Below are 21611 nucleotides of genomic sequence, written 5' to 3'. Positions count from 1 at the left end.
ATCTACTGGGAAAAACCATCAGAACCACCTCTTACAAAACTGATATCTAGCGAGACAATAATTGATGCCATTGCAGACCACGAAATTATCGAATCCAACATTTTGTGTAAGTTCCGATTTATGCCCAGTCACACGCAAGCCACGGAAAGATGCATCAAAGTGGTAACGGCATCATGCTTTGCTGTTTGCGGCACTGAAATACGTGAAGGGTGGATACAAAACAAGCTGGAATCTTGTCGTATAATGCCAGTATTCAATTCGAAGAAGGACTATAAAACACAATAACTTTTATGATTTTTGACTTTATTTTTTAACATTGTTTTTTGATTATTTGTGTAGCAATGGTACTTTTATTGTTTCTTGATTAGTAGATAATATTATTAGTAAATGAAATGTTATTTTTTTTAAAATATTTTAACTACTTTTATTGAGCAAAGATTAAACCCTTATTTTTCTAGTTTCTCGCTGTTTTTAAAAATTTGAATTGACTTGGGGCAGTACTTGCACTCAAAATATCTTAATGCTGTCATAATGACTTTTAAAAGTATCCCCATAGAGCATCCATTCCACACCCCGCTACTAAGAAAAACATAAAAACAAAAAATCGATCCACCCTAATAGGCATGCCAGTGATACACGGGAAGGGCAGGAATCGATTGTATAATGGAGCCATATACGACCGATAAGATATGGCACAATCAATCCAATCAAATATTTGTAAGTCAAAACCAGTCAATGGATTGAACCTTGTTTTTTTAATACAAATATAACCGAAAACCGATTCTAGTTTGTCGGTTTATTGGTAGCCCTGATATGAGACGATATAATTCAATAATGAAAGCGTGCACGATGATTAACCACCTGGCGCTGCTCTGCACCATCGTAATATTTAACTCTTTCATATCAGCTGTGACCTGGGACCTTCATTCGACGTTCGCAAACTTCAAATCACGATACCTTGTTCTCGTGATGAACAGAACAAACACAAACAGATCACTTTCAAATTTTCACTAGTTCATACCATGCTGTTATTACTATCTCACTTTTTATGTTATTTATTTTTCATACATACTGATCGATCACTCTGAACGTTTCTTAATTTCTTCTACTCATGCAGGGAAGGTATTGTATACACATTTATATTCGTGAATTTTTGTGAGGAATAGGTATGTTATACTAAGGAATGGATTAATCTTTCTGTTTTATTGGAGAAAACACAAATACAGACAGTAATAAACATGACAGTAAAAAAACATTAATTGGAGAATTCGCCTGCATCCTAACTATTTCTCACAGATTAACAAGGCATATTTTATATATATATATATATATATAAAATATATATATATATATATATATATATTCTTATTTATTTAAGTGGCTGCTAAGGGTATTAACAGAAAGGTAAGCACTATGTCAGTCTACATGACCTATCCTCCCTGAAGTTTCACATTTAAAAAAAAAAAAACTTTTTGCTTTTTAAACTTTGAACATTCCGTTTTAACCCAATGTAGGTGTTTTACAACTTACTCTTCATTACGAAATACATGTTTAAGAATATAAATTTTAATTTCGTAATACATGGCTACCCCACGAGAAACTTAGAAATTTTATATTTCCAAAAACAAATTTGTCGGAACCTAAAATAATCTCTATTTTTAAGGATTTAAGATTTTTAATGAATTTACCGACAGATGTTAAAGAAGCTAAAAGCCTTGCTGCTTTTCGAGGGTTATGCCTAAATACTATAAAGAATAAGTTTTAGGTCTATTGTAAAGTGTCCTTAATGTCATAGAAATAAGTTGTTATTATAAGGTTTGTACTATTATTTTTTAATGATAAACTAATGTTTATAAGACAAGGTTTTATGCATAGCATAAAGGATAACAAATAATTATAAGCAATAATTAGTCGCCTGAAATATCAATACAAATTGAAAATATTTCCCGACCGGACATCAGAAGGCATGGGTTCAATTCCCGTTGGCCGCATTTATTTTTACTCGGAAGATATTTTCAATTTGTATTGATATTTCAGGCGACTAATTATTGCTTATAAATTATAGGTTTGTACTAGATATAAAAATGTAATTTTTTTATAACTAAATAAAAACATACAAAAAAGGTTCCTCGATCATTTGTTTTTTTTATTTTACCTTGACTGGACAGTTGTAGGATTTCTTATTTTTTAATTATTATTCATTTGGATCATATAATATGTCCACTAGATATCCACTGGCCAAAGTGTTCAGGTTTCCTATGCTTTATAATATGAAAGTACACGGAGACAAATGAGTTTTGCCAATTTATTAAGAATCTCTTCAAATTTTTGGTAATCCGGTTAAAAACGGGATTGCAGGAATTACGAATGAATTAACTGGTTTGCTGATAAACTTTTGGTAAATTACGAATAAGTTAATTAAGAACATCCGAATATTTTCGCGTTTCGTCATGATATATTATCAAAGCAAATGCACTTGCATATGCTTTCTTCCCCGTGTTTGACACTGTCTTCTGTCTTCTTCATGCACTGCAGAACTTCTTTCGTGTCTCTTTTTATCGTATTTTTCTGCATTCGATATTTCCTCATTACCGCTTTTCCACATTAAAATTCAAGTCCGTGGAAAAACTGTAGAATTAGACACCGCAACATTCGGATTCTGAATTCTCAATTCGTCAAGTTTCTATAAAAGTGATCTTTTGACTTCATAATTACCTACTACCATTGACTTTACATCAATGCCTACTACATATGTAGTTGACAGGTCATAAGAGTGAGAATATTCAGTTCAAACCAAAGATAATAGAATTCAAGTTCTGTTATTTTTGGTTCAAACCAACCTTTAGTGTTTTTCTTCGTCTTAAGAGGAAACCGGGTGGTGTTTTTTCCATACAAACGTATTCCTCATTTCCCTCTCTGGATTTTGACACTAGAGAAAATATTTTTTTTATATAATATGAATATTAACCGCAAGCGTGTCGGTACGTTTTGATTTTTTTGATAAGTTACTTTTTATAGGAGTTATAACCCTTCAAAAATTGTTAAAATTGCCTTTTTTTAACGCCATCAACAAACGTTCAGTATACAAATAAGACGATGTATTTTTTAAAAAAGCAAAACGTACAGACATAGAATGTTTTCTTCCAATACATTTGATAAAAAAAATCTTGGAAATCGGTCCAGTTTTGGAGTAGAAAAATGAGGACTACAAAACCTCGATTTTGACAATTTTATTTAGGTATTATCAGGCTGAGGTGCATGTGTCCCTTTCTCTCAGTATTCGGGGGTGAGGGGGGGGCGGAGAGGGTTTTGTTGAATACGTATACAGTCAACGAAGTGATGTGACATTCTCAATAATTATATCGATACACTAGTCCACTAGTGTTGTCATGTCCCGAGTTATCGATGTTTTTTAAAAATTATTTTTCTGTTTGGTGACTTATCTTGAGTGTGCCAATACTTACCGAGCTTATTTACTAAAGTTATTGTGACAAATTTAATTTGTTTACGTCAAATAAATTAATTGAAAAAAATTGAAAAAAAAAACACCTGTTACAGACAGACCCCGAGATGATTCCGTTCCGTATTGCCGAGTTGGATATGGAACACAAAAATTAATTAAAATATTTTTTGATAACTTTTGAAGGTTGTACTCAACATAATATTATCCCTTTATAGGACACTTTTTTTAAGATACAACTACCGAACCAAAAAAAACTTTTATATTTGACTAAATATATTGTTCTAGATTTAAAAAAAAAATATATATATTTTACAAGAAAATGTGTGATGGTAAGTACATACACCACTGATCGTTTGATGGAATGCTGGTACAGCGTATGTTCAGTGGTACATGCATCTACCACATGTTGTTGAATCGATTATGTTATTATAATATCATATTATACAAATGAATATTGAAATCTATGTATAAGAGGCACAATATTGTTTATTGTGCTACATATTAGGTACATACACATAACTAGTTTAGTTTTTATTTAACTTTTTTAATACGTTATATTATTACAGAAAAATGCACTTTTGGGAATACCTCCTACATCACTTGACATTTTCAATCTTCTTCAATGATCTAAAATTTTTTGTTTTTAAACGCTTTATTGTAAAAAAAATTACTGTTTAACATCTACACAATGAAATCAAAACAATTTATGGTCCAGACCTTTCCCTCGCCCTACCGTCAATTATTTCTGGTAAAAGGCATTGGTGGTAGAAATTTTCTAACAGTGGAACGATTTTTTGCCAGATTTCATCGTCCCTTTCAATTTTTTCATACAGCAAACCTTTTGGACTCCACACAACAAAATAACAATAATTACGACGAGTAGTATGTAACTGGCCTTGTACTTGGTAGAAGTAATTATGATTCCGTTTTAATGTTAAAGAATTGTTTATTGTTTATTGTGGTATTTTAAGTAGGTACATAGTTATCTATGTCCTAATACAATCCTTAAATACACATACATATAATTATGGTAACACATTTAAAATGAATCAATCACATATTTTCTTAATTTAATTTTAAATGTTTTTATGTTTTCTTCTGATTTTATTTCTTCTGGTAGCTCTCCAAATATCTTCAACGCTCCGTACATCAATGACTTTTGACTCTATAATGGTCTTCCAATTTACAGTAATCAATTATCTTTTGTGCAATTCCCTCTTCTGGTGACATATTTGCTATACTATAAGGGCATTTAATTTCAATTATAGAATCCTCACCGATAAGGCCATCCGGACTTGCTGCTAAAAAGTTTATGGTTTTATCGATAAATAGCCCACAAGCGGATACCTGCAAACTTGTTTTTTTTGAAAATTGCTCTATTGCTAGGCTTTCATTTTCTTTTCCATAATTTGTGGCCATAGTTCCTTTGAATTTTGAGTACAGTAAAGAGTTTAATACTCCCGTAACTGAAGTTTTTTGCCGAAGCTTATATATTTTTCCAAAGTTAGACGCCGTTATCCGCTTACGTCTTTCAATTGCCTACAGATTGTTATTGCTTTGGCCTACCGTATTCCGTTCGAGCTCTTCCTTATTTGTTGAAGATAATTCTTTGAGAAATTCCTCTTTTTTCGTTTCAAATATTTCGGGTGGCATATCTGGTTCTAATTCCAATTGACCATAATTTTCATCGGGCCCTGTAACTTTTTTTCTTTTTTCTGTCGTATTTTCATTAAACTTTAGTTTTTTTTTTCGACACATTTGTGTATTATCCTTCGAACGTCGTTTTCTCTCTATAAAGTGCTTCGTGTATTTGTCGGGACTGTGGCCTTGGATTTTCTTTTGTATTCTTGAATGGGTTGCCAATTCACTATTCCACGAAGCTACTGCTCCAAAACATCTTGCTTGGTAAGATCCTCTTGTAGTAAAATTTACCATTTTTCCACCTATAAATTTGGCGATAGCGTTATTGAATTGCTCCACAGTGTTATTTGTCACGTCAATAATAAGACTTTCTGCATTTGCTATTAGAGACAATAAGAATTGTTGGATATCAGTCCATATTCCACAATCTCGAAGATCGCTTACTAAATTTGGATCATCAGTATACTTCTCCGGCTTGCAATAGTACGATGCACAATTCTTATGATCACCAAACACATGATTTGCGGTATTTTTTATGTCCATTTTCAAATTTTTTATTTTATCACTTTGTACTGTGTTTTCTTGCTCTTTCCTGTAATTTACTGCTCCAACTACAGCTCTTCTCATGCGTAAAACGTTTGCTTCAATCTTTTTCCTTATATGAACTGGTACAAAGCCTTTAGCGTTGTTGGTTTTTTTTCCAAGTGCTTTCATTTTGTTGCAAAAATTGCGGAGTAAGTGATTTTTGCTCTCTATTTTTTGTACTATAAGGTTAGGACCATATGGCATTTGTTGCATTATTTTTTTCATGATGCTGGAGTCGCCATCACCAACTAGTTTGTTAAATTTCAATCCATGCATTTCCATGCTTCTCGAGAACCCTTCTGCTATAATGTGGGCTTCCATGGCATTAGCACTGTCACGCCAGTTTATGAAGCACCTGTGCTCAGAAGCAACTATGTGTAGTTTAGTAGCTCTAGCACATATGCAGCAGTATGAGTTTCGCACTCCCAGAAATAAAACCTTTTTAGTTCGTAGTCCAACTATGTACCCTGCGCCAGATGAGGAGCTAAATCCACTTTTGTACGACCTCTTTGCCCAGGAGCCATCTGCAACCACCGTTACCAAAGGATAGCCACCCTCGTCTACGTCACCGTTTAAAATGGCTAGCCTTTTTTCTTCTTCACCAGCTGCGATCATTTCTTCTAAGGCACATTCTTCAATTGTTGGCGCTAAACATTGTTCTATGTTCGTGTAAGTCTTACAATCCATATTTGGCATATTTAAAACCCCACAAATTTCATTCCATTGTGAATACCCATTTCCTGTACACATCACTCCTTCGACGACAGCAGTATTTATAGACATTTTCCGTTTCGGGTCTTCGGAGTGTACGTATTCTATTTTCTTGCACATTTTGCACTCGAAAACATTCTGGCTAGAAGACCATTTCGTCGTTCCTTCACAAATTTTAAATCGGAAAATGTGCAGTTGGTGTGTTCGTACTTTATATTTGATATCTCCTTTTTTATGTGTGCAGCAACCTGTATACACGCACCCACAAGTCTCATTTACTTGTGTGTGTGCAGAAGATGAGCTCGGAGCAGGCAGTCACATGTATATAACTACGCACAAGTCGCGATGTGACTGAGGTGATGAGCGAACAGCAGGCGCTCTAGTTGCGAGTTGCGACGTGACTTTTTTATGTGAATACCGCACAAGAGTCCGAACTGCTCCCGTCTGGAGCCAGTGAGACTGTGGATTCCCCAATTGGCGACTTAATTGGACTAGTATTACAAAACCCTGTAAGCTGATAGCTGATTTGGCCGTAACTAAGTCGCCGCGTGTATCATTATTTCTCCAGACAATTATTTTATATTATATTTAATTAATATTCTTTTTAATGAATATTATTTTTAATATTGTGAAACAACATACATTAATTAAAATCAATTTACTTGCGCACGCCGTGATTTGAATCCGAGACCTCCGGACTCGAAGTCGAGAGCCTTACCCCTCAACCACGGAGGCAAAATAAATGTATCTACGTACATATTTGTAGTAAGTAATAATAATAATAAAGTTAAGTACAATACAATATTAAATAATGTAGACCTCGCTATTTTATTACGAATATGTACCTAGGCACCTACTTAATTTTTGGAATAAATGAATAACAGTAAATGAAATAATAAGAACTGATCGCGATAATATGACGCAAAGTCGCTATCGGGCGCGGCGCGACGATTCGTGCTTGCACCTGCAGCCACGCACACACACGCATTGGGGTTCACCAATACACCGATAGCGCTTTTGCCGTCCCCGCTGAGATGAACGAAATAGAAATAATTTTTACAAATACCTATCGTTAAAATTTCTCGGCGCTCCTGCGCGCCCTTAATTAACCCTATTGGCATCTGTATGAACGCTGTCGGTTCTATCATTCATCATTCATCCTGAGATTTTGACATGTGACCAGCTCAGTACAACTTTCAATAGTTGTATTATTTTACAAACTGATCAACCGGCATCGATAATATTGCAAGATGGGATGATAGAATGTTTCTCTTTTACGACTCAAGCCGATATGTACGAAATTGTACGGTCAAATGAGATGATGCTTATCAGATATCAGTGTTATCATTATTCCTGCAGGAGAGGTTTTGGCTTTGATGTGCTTTCACTAAAGAAAATACAGCCACATTAATTATCTGCTCGGAGATTACGAGGTACCTTCTGACTTATTTACTTGCTGTGAATAAGCCTTGCGACTTGCAGCGTACTGCACTCACTGTTGGACAGATGAATGACATTACTCCAACGAAATTTACAACGATATTCAAAGGCCTTTTGGCACATGGAATTGGCGAAGCGTAGTGTGGGATCAGTGCATCTTCATCTCATTCATTCTCCAGCCTTTCTGACACACATTTCATAATAGTATGTCAACATTGCAAGAGCATTATGTATGATAGGCGGATGTAATATTGTTATCATTATAGTAATTTGGACCTGTTTGGTTCCGTTTGATTTCCGCTCTTATTGGTATAAAAAACGAGTTTATCTTCGTTATCGACACTGATATTAACAGCTAACAACGTATCGATTATGAACCCGTATGTTGTTTTTATTTTTATTGCGTTTATCACAACAGTATTCGTGAAAACAACACAGGCCGAAGACGCAACATTCCTACGTAGGCGCGCATCTTAATATATAAAAAATCACGTGTCACTATATTCGTACACGCTAATCTTCGAAACCGCCCAACCGATTTCGATGAAATTTTGTGAATGTGTATGGTTAGTTCCAGCTTGAAATATATGATAGTTTTGGTCCAAAAAAAAATTCATACCACCACAAATTTTAACTTCCCTACATAGAAGGCAGTCTGTAGCAGGACAACATCTTATACAGGGTTTTCCAATAAGAGGTGTTATTTTGAATAGCCCGCTATTTCGGTAGATGTTACTTTTGAAGCTGTCATTTTTTGACATTTGACAAGTAGAAACTACGCCATTAATAAGAATGGAACGATACACGCTTCAACAACGCATTGAAATTATTAAAATTCACTTGAGTGAATCAAATGCAAGTCATCTTGAGTGATGAGGCCCATTTCCACCTCGGTGGCTTCGTCAACAAGCAAAATTGTCGCATCTGGGGCTCGGAAAACCCAAGAGTTATTATTGAAAAGCCTCTCTATCTTCAACGTGTGACTGTTTGGTGTGGTTTATGGTCTTGCGGAGTCATTGGACCTTACTTTTTCGAAAATGAGGCTGGAGCAACAGTTACGGTGAATGGATTGCGATCGAGAGATGATTAATGATTTTTTATGGCCGGAATTGGATGGTATTGATCTGGACAACGTTTACTTTCAACAAGACGGCGCTACGTGCCACACAAGCAACGAAACCATTGATCTTTTACGATTGAATATCAAAATAACACCTCTTATTGGAAAACCCTATATTATAAAATTCATTCCAAATGGTTGAGTTAAATTCTAACTGGTTTTCAATTTTAATATATAAAAATTCAGCCAGCGTATGTCGGTGCTCGCAAAACTCGAATCGCTGAAAATTTCAAAGTTTGTTGTTATTAGTGCCAGGAGTGTTTAGAGATGTTTAAATGGTAGAAAAAGTTGGGGACGCCCGATGAATACTTAACACAATATCTCTGCACTGAAATGAGATACGGAGTCAAATTAAAGTCAATGTAATGCAGCTTTTTTACAGTAATATTTACAGTAGTGAATGGTGGAAGGAGTCGGAGGCGCCCGAGAAAGACATTATCAATAGCGAAGCATTGCGGGGGATCCACTAGTAATATAATAACATTCAAGTAGTCAATAATAGATATAGGTTGGTACTAGGTACCTAGGCTAGGACGTTTATGTTTGTCAGTATGCTTATTTGCCAATCATTTGAACAACACTTCTTAAAAGCCGGTTTATCTAAGTACCACTTACCTACATTATTATGTACAATCTCAGTCTTTATTATTTACATAGGTAGTAGTTCTCTATAATGACATTACCTGCCAACGTTATTGCCTCATTAGCACCTGGAGATACATCACTGAACTTCTTGTTGCCTTTACCTACTCGCTTTTTCCACTATAGATTATGACTGAAGTGGAACCAATTATCTATTTGACATATTTTCCACACCCTTGCTTTTATACCGTTTTGTGTAGTAGGGTTCCATGATAACTCAACACAGTGACAATTCAACACGCTTTTACACCGTTATGTGTAGTAGGGTTCCATGATAACTCAACACAGTGACAATTCAACACACTTTTACACCGTTATGTGTAGTAGGGTTCCATGATAACTCAACACAGTGACAATTCAGCACACTTTTAAAAAGTGATGTAAAGTCATTAGAAACGATGAAAAAAAAACCTAACCCAACCTAACCTAACCTACTTAACCCAGTAAATAAAGTTTTTGTTTCATCACTTTCCATGACTTTATATAACTTTTTAAAATGTGATGAATTATCATTTTGATGATTTATCCGGTCACCGTGTAGTAGGTATCTAGCACGGTGACCGGATAAATCATCACAATGATAATTCATCACATCTTTAAAAAGTTATATAATTCATGGAAAGTGATGAAACAAAAACTGTGTAGGTTAAGTAGGTTAGGTTAAAAAAAATTCTTCGTTTCTAATGACTTTATATCACTTTTTAAAAGTGTGTTGAATTGTCACTGTGTTGAGTTATCATGGAACCATCTAGCACATAAGTCATATTCTGAAAATGAAAAGTTAGTTGGTCGAATGTGCGCACATACGTACGATATAGATTTAATACGTATTGCTGATTTACTAAACTCCTATTAAAAAGGTGATATTGGCCATTTCCTGATAAATTATTATTACTTTCATAACACGTCGGAACACGTGTTCACGCAGCTGCGTTTATCCTGTTAATGCGAAAATATTTGAATTTTCATTGCCATAACAAATTCGTGTTTTACTGATAGTTTACTAGGAAATCTGTCAATTAATTCGTTAAAGGCCTACAGTCCCGTTTTTAATAGGAATACGAATAACTTGGAAGAGATTTAAGTAATCAGTAAGTTTTCTCCGTGGAGGTACATGGTGAGGAGAGCAGAATACTCATGAATGTGGAATGTAGGTACGCGAATGTTCGTGGTGCTGGGTACATAAGTCCTTACTATATCTTTATTAGGATGGGTTTCACAGAATTTGAACAATTCATCAAATTTCAACGTTAATTTTCGGGTTCTGTGAAAGTTCTATTCAACTTCTGTTATTATATCACTATAGGCTACATGCTTGACAGAACTGAAATAATAACAGAACTTGAATAAATATTTCACAGAACTTGAATAAATTTTTCACAGAACTTGAATAAATTTTTCACAGAACTTGAATAAATCTTTCACAGAACTTGAAAATTAACTTTGAAAACGAAGAATTGTTCAAATTCTCCGAAACAACCCGTCCTTACTTACCCGTAGCCCACACATCGCATGGAGATTTCAATTTCTCGTGAAACGAAACATTTTGCGTAGTAATACTATGCGAATCAACGCGACCATTTACAGTAAGATTCCTATAAAACGCTTGCTATGGCAAAAATATCCTCGGCAGTTCAGCGACCTCAGTGCGGGGTACATTATTGCAGAGAGGCGGCAGGCGGCATGCGGCACAACGGACTGATTTGTATACCTATTTTATAAACAATCCTTCTCAACTTCTCACCACTCGCTCAGCATTGTAGTGATATGCTTCTCACAGCGACGCGAATATGTTTCCGTTACGTCTTTTGAAGTATGCCATGTTTCGGTGTAAATAAACTGAAAATCCCTTCATTATCGCTTCCTTATTACCTCTCACGCGTAATTACCACATTGTAACGATTGCGGATAATCGCTTTATGATTTTCTCCCAAGAATTACTCCAAACAATACAGAATCTGTTCTATAAAATTTGGAATCGCGAAAAATCGTATTCACTTTATGAATTTGAATAAGCAATATACCTTTATGGCGGCCACTTACAAATGAAATTTGAATATTTTTTGTGTGTGTGCAATTTGGTAAGATGTGTTTGCTTTTGATATCTCTCCCTCTGCGGGCCTCTCGAACAAAACAATACAATACGTGATTTCTTGATAGTAATAAAATTACCGCTTAATTTTAATTTTGTTTTAATATTTTATAAGTTCACATACTGTTGTAATTTGAAACTATGAGACCATGACAATTCTACACTATTTTTGCTAGCAGAGCTGTCGGAACATAATATAATATATTAAGATTGCAGCGTATCGTGTTATTGGCTATTATGTTATACTATTATAAATGTAAAGTAGGCTTCCTGCTGAATATTCAAATCTCTTCTTCGTACTGTGTCACCATCACCAACATAACATAACAGTAAACATGAAAGGTAATTGGCATCTAGGTTTTAAGTATGCCATGTTCATTTTTCACGCATTATACAAAACATGTATGCGTAGTTCTGGCTGGTTCATTAAGTTCTAAAGCTTTTGTCATTAATGACTATTCATTTATACAACTGTCGCCACACAAAGGGACAATGATATGAAAAATGCATTCCACTCGTAGAAACGAATTGCGAGAAAAATTGTTTTAAAAGTACAGTCGTCATGTTTTCATCTCGACAAATTATTCTTGAGTTTTTCAGCAAGTACATCGGTGTGGGTAATGAGAGGCATCACTAAAGACTGAAGACTACAGGTTTCCGACTCACCATTCCAGTTCCCTGAACTTGGCCGTCATTTCACCAAAAGAGATTCGCGAACAAAGATGAAAGTATGCATATTGTGTGGGTATCAAGTTCATGGATTTATTATAATGCTCCACTGTGGAAACTATCACAGCCAAAACTATCTAGCAAGACCATTGACTAATCAACTCTTTTTCTTGATATGCATCTTGTAATACATTCAATTATTTTTTTTATTATTTCATTTGTAGAAAGAACCGGAACTTATTTATTCCCAATATGAACAGGGCATTATTACATCAAGATACCAACTTCAGTATTTTGTAATGTATGAAAATCAATAAAGCATTTACAACATAATTACTATAGAGAACTACCTACTATAATAGCTTCGTTTTTCTTTATGCCAGACACGCTCATAATAAATAATTTGGAACCTGCCTATTCTATTATAATCACTTTATTTATTTGTTAGAGATGTGACTTGTGCCATCAAAATCAGTGTGTGCATTCGTAACTAGTCAGCAATGTTCAGCGTCATTATTGCTGATAACAAACATGTATCGCCGAGTAGGAACTTTTTTTATCTTCATGGATTTTAAATGTTTATTTTTTTATGTAACCTACCTCTTACAACTACTATTTCTAAGCATTTGAAAAATGATTTAGTTTAGAACCATTGATGTTTAGAACCCTGATTATTGTATACCCAGTTTCACACTGGCTGGTCCCACATTTTCATTTGTCTTCATTGTGTCCTAGATTGCTTCTTCCTATTCTTGTCCCTCTCAAGGTTTTTGTTTCTTGAATGACAAAGATATAAAGAATTGAAAGCTGCATTCAGTAACCGCTGGTGAAAGACTACCATTCCAAATATTACTTTAAATTGCTTCGATTAGTCGGTTCTCCTAGCAGCTCTTTTGCCATTGCTCCAATATTAATTAATTTTTTTAAATTTTTTAATTTTTAAAAAGAAAGACAAACATTCCCGGGTTACGAATAACCTGACAATATTTGAAAATCTCCTACTACCACCACAGTAAGCTAAAAATGTTGCTTGTGTTGTGATGGAGGACTTAGCCAGCCGAGGAATTGAACATACTACGCCCGAGTGGTACCCAAGCGCGATGTCAACTCGGCCACCGACCGGTCAATTGATAATTGCATAATATAAAAAAAAAACAAGTCAGTAAAAACCATATACCACTATCAACTGTTGTAAAAACCTTCACTGCATGAGTCATTTTTTAAAACAACATTTTTGCGTTCAACATGTCATTCTACTCAATTAAATTCACATAATATCGCTACTGGAAATGATTTAAATATGTCCCTGAAATTGACTGGTCATAGTGGTCATGTTTAATTACTAGCTATGTATGTTGTAATCGAGCTTCTTATTATTTGTTTAGGCACATTCTAAATCAATATAATTGGCCCAGAAATGATTGGCATAATTAATAAATGTCTTATTTTCTTAGAAAATACTGTCTATTGGTAACGAAAGTTTTCTGTCAGCAACTCACGAAGTCGTCGGTGAAGTAAAAGCTGTGATCCCACGATCGCAGTGAAAAAGCTCACCATTTAATTGGGATCATCATTATTCTAACCTCGTCGTGTTCAGCCAATTTTTTGACCTTTCTCGAAGAATTTTTCTGAAACTCCCAAATTAATTAAGTGTAATACCAAAGGTTTGGCTTGAAATGATTCAAAGGCATACCACCAACATGATTGAAAATTGAAAGATCTAACTATTTTTCATATGCGATGCACATACCTAACATAGGAGGGTCAAGAGTCGTCCAATACCTTACAGAGTGAGAGGTAACAAGTAACACAGAGCTCTCTGTGGCAGATATCTATGTATGTAAGCTTAATTAGTAAGGTTAGTATGTTACAAGTTATAAATTTAGGAGTAGGTAAGTGTAGGTAACTGGTACTCGTTAATATACTTGCTATAATACGTTTTATGGTTTACAAAGAGTAAAGAGCAGGGAGGGGAAGTTGGGGTTGTGGGGGACACGGAGCCGCGAAGGCCGCGGTGGCTGGCACAAGTGTCGCGGCCCCGCTCCTCCCTCCCTTCCTCCCATCGCCTCTTCCGCAACCGTCAGCTTTTGATTCACACATAATACGATTTGTGACGTCACTTTTAAGCTCGCCGATCCAGTGTTTACAAAGTAATTCAAAATTGCTGAAAAAGTCATGAAAATACCACTTTTTTAAACACTGGATCGCGTCAGAATTGAATACCTAATGAAAATGTTAACTGTAATTCGCAGATTGAGGACACATTTCATATAATTAATCTTCTGGTTTTCACCAAAGTTCACCAATTCACCAAAATTTGTAAATTCATTATAATTTATTTTTAAATACCTTTAGTAGGTGCATTTTAAAACATTTATTATATCAACTTTCATTTAAACTCGCGTTCATAAAAAATCGACAAGTATTTGACGGCATCCATGGTTGAGGGGTAAGGCTTTCGACTAGCAATCGAAGGTCGCGGGTTCAGAACCCGACGTGCGCAAGTAAATTTTATTTGATGAATTTGTGTTATTTCACGATTTATTCATATAAAATAATATATGGTTTGCTAGCGGCACGTTCCAGAGTGGAAGATACTCTCAGTATCGCCCTGGTGTAAGACCACCGTTCAAAATTAAAACGTCGCTTTAAATGACTTTCGCCATATATGGTGACCAGATTTGAATAGCCTACCTCACCATCCTCTTCTCCATCTCCTTTCCTTCCCCACTACCTTCAGCCTCACAGGCTCCAGACGGTTGGGAGCAGTTGGGACTCTTGTGCGGTATGCACATTAAAAAATAACCCTTAGCGGCACTCATGGGGTTGACGTCTACCCCACGAGCGCACCACATAAACGGATTAATTATTAATAACTAGCTGTACCCCGCCACGCGTTGCTGTTGCTCAGTGTGTCTGTGCAGAATATAAACAATCGCGCGTTGCTTTTCGCAAGGTGAAGAACTTTCGAAGATTTAAGATTTTGAACAAACGAACATTTTTATTTATATAGAATAGATAGATAGATAATACTGAAGGGGTATAAAACTACCCCACGAAATGTAATCGTTTATTATGATATTATGTTAATGTTAATTTAGTACGACACTATAAATTAATATTCAACAAGTAATTGACAGGTTTGAAAATTGTTTCTTTCCTCGAATGTCAGGAGCCTTGACATTTCCAAAACCATATGTGTAAGTCAACATAATATTATTATTATTACGAAGTATGTTTTAATCAGTAAGGAATGTTTGTACATGTTTTCATTCTTAATTTTATTAAATAGTATATCGTATTTAGCAGTGTTAGCATACTTGCCAATAAGCATAGGTATCATGTCGCTTAGTTAGTATAATATTATCTGTCTTCATTTCAATTTCGGGGAATTATTATCTATACAGGGTGTATCGGCACTAACCCGACAAACTTTAACCAGCTATTCCTTAGCACATTTGGAGTAAAAAATGTTATGGGCACTTTGCTGTCCGGTAGCATTTTTTTTTCAATTAAAAACAAAAAAAAATAATATTTCCACACTACATCACTGTCATTGGCATTGCGTTTCGTGTTCAACAGCTGTTATAAGCAAGTATGTCAAAAAGCGTCTTTCGCACACACTAAATAATAATACATAGTTAAAAATGAGACGAATGGTGCCGTGCCATTTCGTTGTGATTGTAAGTGTGCGCCAAAATAAACTTATAAACATACATACACCCACAGTAACAACACGACAAAATACAATATTCTACAGCAGCACACATAAGCGTAACTACATTGCCCACTCTCCGATACAACGACTTCACACCATGGGAAATCATTACTTGGGTGAGGTTGACATATTCAATACCAACTTGGCAAGTTTTGTGGATCATTTAAAACATTTATTTCAACAATACTCCTAAACACATCATGTAAACCAACAAATAGCTGTAATTTTCTGTTTTTGTTTCTTGTGTTTGTATGACTTGTTGCATAGCTTTTATCAAATGTAATTTTATTCTTATTTTTTATGTTTGAAAGTATTTGTCAAATTAAAATTATACTACCAACCATGTAAAAGCCCTCTGGGCGTTAAATAAATAAATAATATAGGTACACACGTGCATTATTCAACGGAATTCGAATAAAATATTTGCCAGATGGGTTTTCAAACTTTGACAAAGGATAAAACAGTGGTGACATGTGGTGAAAATATGAATAGTAAATTTTTTATTTAAAAAAAACGTTACCGGACAGCAAAGTGCACATAAGATTTTTTAGTCCAAATGTGCTAAGGAATAGCTGGTTAAAGTTTGTCGGGTACGTGCCGATACACCCTGTATAAATAAAAATGTCAATGTTCGTTTGTTCAAAATCTTACATCTCCGAAAGTTATTCACTGATTGCTTTGACACAACGTTGGATTCGCATACGCGTGTGTGTTTTATATGTATACCTATATTATACTATGGATGTCACCCGTGACAGGTAAAAACATGCTTTTAAAAATAAAATAAAACAGCGCCATCTGTTGGACGTGAAAGCAACACGCACTATTCTTTCTCTATCTGCACATATAGACTGAGCCACAGCAACGCGTTGCGGGGTACAGCTAGTATGCTAATAAAGTAGCTGAACTATGTGGAATGTTATTTACTTTATTTGTATTTTTTCTTTTAAATGTTTCAATATTCATTGTATGTAATTAATTGAAATATGCCATTCAAATTCTACATACGGAGTGAATGCACGCTGTATTGCCAAAGGAAATGCTACTTCCTTCCATTCAAAAGCAATCCTTAATCGTTATAATGCACGGAGAAAAATGAGTATGGCTGATTTATTGAAATCTTGTTAAAAATGTGATTGAAATCATTTCCCTAATAAAATAAATGTCTATACAGAATATATCGGAAGACGTTTTCATGCAGGCGTCCTTTTCCTGGTAAATATAATGAATAAATGTTACAATGAACACGTGTTCCGACAACCTAATATCATATTCGTGTTTTACCAACAGTTCGCTAGGAAACCTGTCAATTCATTCGTTGAAGAGCTGCAGTCCCGTTGTTAACAGGAATACGAATAAGTTGGAGAGATTTTAGTAATCAGGTCTCCAACTCGTCGTCGAAGGAGTTTATAAATAAATGGTTCTTTTAGATTAATCAGAGATTTATTAATACTCCGCGTATTATAAGGGTGACTCGATAGTCGACCTAACTAGAAGCTGGCTAATTGGAATCTGAAACAGTAAGTTTCTCTGGGAGCCTTCCCACTGGCCCTGGCGACTACTGGCCACTGGCTCCATCTTGCGGACTTCCACGCAAGCTCTATACACTGCCATCTGTGCGTGCATCTATGAAGCTCTTACTTCCCAACAGTAAGTTTTAATATGAAAGGGTAATATATTTCTGCGAGATTAATTGAAGCAGTTCTAACAGTCAAATTTGTAATGCGGTATTTTGAGTAATATTATTAAATCTGTGCTTATTCTTCTTTCTGAACGTTTCAATAGAGACATTTTATCCATGGAGTAATTTTAATCAATGTTTTGTACAGCCATATGCAATTTATAGTTTATATAAAATTGGGTTTATGAAGGGCTAAGTCTGACATCATCAGCCTTGTGTGTTGTTTAAATTCGTTGCATGGAATATAAAGATATTTTATGAATAATTGAATCATTCATTAGTAAATGGCCAACCTGAATCAAAGTTTTCAATATTCTTTAGCGAGTAACGGTAAGATTAAAATGTCCTGACCAGTGGTTCTAAGTCCGCTTAACTCGGATCAAATTTATTATTATTATTATATTTTTTTAATTTAATTAAAATCAAATTTAATAATATAATTATTAAGTTCTGCAAGTATTTTTTGGTTTTTGTTATTGTTACAGCTGTTTCGGCTTTCAAGGCCATTTTCAAACTGTGACACATTTGATTTTAATTAAATTTAAAAAAAAAATTAAATGGATTTCTACGAATTTAACACAAAAACAATAAATAAATATATAAATTTCAAAAAACCAGTTAAAACTGTGTCGGATTCTGGGAATAGCTTTTATAATAAAGTAGCGGTCCGAACCCGACGTTGCCAGGAACTCTATTTTTTGTTGTTATAATATTTACTAGATAAGCAGAATGTTGTTTAATAAACATTTTAACGATTTGTCAACGACAATTTTTATATGGTCCGCGGTGGTTATTGGTCCGCGTACATTTAATCTTCTGCCAAAACAAATACAAATGGCTCGTAAAATATCACACCGTGTAAAAGAATTAAAATTATTGCTGAATGATTTAGATGTTGTAACACTGTAAGAATAAGTTTTTTTTTCTAAAAATGTTTGATCTTATATGTGAACAAATAAAGAAAAAAATTGTACAATTTGGTCAAGGCATATAATATTTTCTTGTTACGACTTCTTGGTAAGACGTTACAGATTGGTATCCATAAATAATATTACATTACAATGATATTGCTATAATAATAATTACTGCAACCCGTTGGTATCGCATGAAATAATATTAAAATTATTCTTACACACCCAACCATCCACATATTTTTAAGTATAATGATGCCCCTTTGTCGCGTTCATTTTGCCTTTTGCGCATGGCTGAATATTGTTATGGCTGGCTCTTTTTAAATTCAAAATCTTGAGAATAGTATAGCAGCTGCGTTCACAACTGTATTACGACATTTTTTGAAAATATGTAGAAAAGTTTTCTTGATGCGTTTTGAGCTTTAATGGGTTTTAATGATCGATCATTTATGTAATTGTGCGGATATTATATAAATTGTAGACGCCTCTACCAATTGATGTTTTAATTTAAAATTGAATTATCTTCATTAGTTTACATTACCAGTACAATGTAGTTACACGAGATTTCATAAATTATAACATTTTTCTTCTTCGAGCATTGTTTATGGGTCTGTCGATAATAAATCAATGGTTTTCCATTTGATTGGTGACGGGATAGGTTTTATATAAAATCTTCTACATGGGCGTTGCAAAAACTAGTTTGAAAAGTTGTCGAGTAAGAACCAGACATTCTCGACATATATACACATTCTACTTGGGTATATTAATGTGTGGCGTTCAGTGGTTAAGTTATTTATGTATAACGAGATCAGTAAAATCTGATTATAAAAAAAAACTTCTACCTACCAAACCGGAAGTATAAAAGACATGGGAATATCCCGTCAACGATCTTCATCAACGTTCTCGATATATCTTATTATGCTAATTAATTGCACGACTTATTGATGAACAACTCACCTTCATTGGAATTTTACCTAGATATAATCTTCCTAGAGATAATCAGTTATGATTTCAATAGACACACCATGGGAAAACTTTTACTAGAGAGTGTTTTACTGAATATATTATGAATATAAATCCATTCCAGAACATCAACGTTCTGCCAACTCTGTGAAGCACGGAATTTTAGAAAATAAGGCCCATGTTACACAAAAATCTTATTTTATGAAAGTTTAACGAAGTTCGTGCCTAGTTTAATATTAATTATTATGGTAGTAAAATGAGAAGGAATGAACAAAACAAGATAGTTAAGGGTTGATTTATAAGATGGGACATAGATAGTATTTCTCTATAATATGTATTGTGCTTTTTAAAAACTGTTTTAGTAGTTTACCGGGTTTTATTTGTAATGAAGTAAAAAAGAAATCATAGATTTTATTGGGGTTGAACATCCATCAAATAAGATTTGAAACATAATGTATATCGAAAAAGTATTCAAAACTGTGATTTTTATTTATTGTATTTGATATAGGTAGCTCTTACCCGCGCTATTGTGTTATCATACATAATATATATTCAAATAAATTTCTTTACGCCAAAGAAAAAACACAACAATTTCTCGCTTTCGTATCTAGGCATTAAAAAATATGCGACAAATTTAAACTTTCCCATGCTCCAGTGTACAGAAAAACAAATACGCATTTAATTTTTAATTTGCAATTTATAATTTTGTATGCCTTATCACGTTTCATTTTGACATATTATTTGAGTCGCACAGACATACTCACATTTGAAATAACCATCTTGGTTAATTTATTCAACATTCTTCAGATTTATCTATTCATTATTTTATTTCAATTAAATACAATAGGTAGGCGGATATCTAAGTACGTAGTGCCTAGTGGCCCAGTATTCACAGCAGTGATAACGGTGCGCTCGCCGATGTGAGTAAATAGAGATAATAATAGGTTCGTTCTTTGTTGACAATTTGACAATCTACCTCCTCGCATCTTGGTTGATTATGTTGCAAACGTGTTTACCGTCGACATTTTCTAAATTTCGCGACCACAGATGGTTTCCCAGTATCGATTCGCCGGATATTTTTTACACTGACAAAGAAAACTGAAACGGTCGGATAGTTTTGAGAATCGTTATTATTTGTTATTTCCGCTGTCAGCGAGAATACTGTGCTTTGTTCTCGTTGTGTCGCACGAATATTGGGTTGATGTAATTACATTCTGATTGCCGCTCATCTTTATTGTTTCGAAATCAATGGAAGAGTAGAGCCTTGTTTGGTGACACCTTTATGGTTATGGAGTTCGACTAGGAGCCAAAGCGCATTCACGCAGGACGCCTGTTGCGCATACTAAGTTAAGTGATACCTGTACATCTGTACATGTACACATTGTACACATACAAGCCCACATTATGATTCTAAAGCCCCGATAAGAAGGCATCATCGCAATTTGTAGGGATCTATACCTGCCTGAGGGAATGGCTTTCAAACAAAGTAATTTTCAGCCATTTCGTTAAGTAAATAGAATCAGTTATGAATCTCCGTCGTTGTTAAAATATTTTAAATTATTTCAAAATTCGGTATTGTATGATGAATTGCACACTAAGCATATTTTTTCGAACTACACGGAGAAAACGAGTTCATTGTTTTTGTCGCGACCTTTGAGTCCGTTTCTCGTCTTTAGGCATACCTAACCTCTGCTCATCGTACCGGCACTGCGTGCTGGCTTGCCTTGAAGCTCACATTACCTGCCAGGTGCCAGCCGTCTAATCAATTACCAGTTATTAAATCATAGACACAATAAATAACATTTTTTTACACTCACTGAAAAAATGACTATCTGTTCAGATGAAGTTAAATTCAAACCTCGCATGGTTCGCTCCGTATCGTATCTCCCCATATTTTGTGTTAAGTAAATCCTAACGTAACTAGTTACAGAATATTGAAGAACACACGCGCTTCGTTGTAGAATTTTCCAGCTTC

The 21611-nt window shown here is 34.6% G+C and overlaps 1 protein-coding gene across 3 annotated transcripts in view; it reads left to right on the top strand.

The window, feature by feature from the left end:
• Window positions 1-21611, top strand: part of Exn (Ephexin) — an 84469-nt gene that overhangs the window by 26531 nt on the left and 36327 nt on the right. The window contains exon 1 of one of the 3 annotated variants that reach the window (XM_089635080.1): window positions 20727-20982. The exons of the other annotated variants lie outside the window; for them this stretch is intronic. The gene's annotated coding sequence lies outside the window, so the exon portion shown is untranslated. Of the gene's footprint in view, window positions 1-20726; window positions 20983-21611 lie in introns of those variants that run through there. 3 annotated transcript variants of the gene reach the window in all.

This window comes from Hesperophylax consimilis, chromosome 8, assembly GCF_061612785.1.
Source record: "Hesperophylax consimilis isolate HC1 chromosome 8, BYU_Hcon_1.0, whole genome shotgun sequence".
Taxonomy (NCBI): domain Eukaryota; kingdom Metazoa; phylum Arthropoda; class Insecta; order Trichoptera; family Limnephilidae; genus Hesperophylax; species Hesperophylax consimilis.
This window is presented reverse-complemented; position numbering and strand designations above follow the sequence as displayed.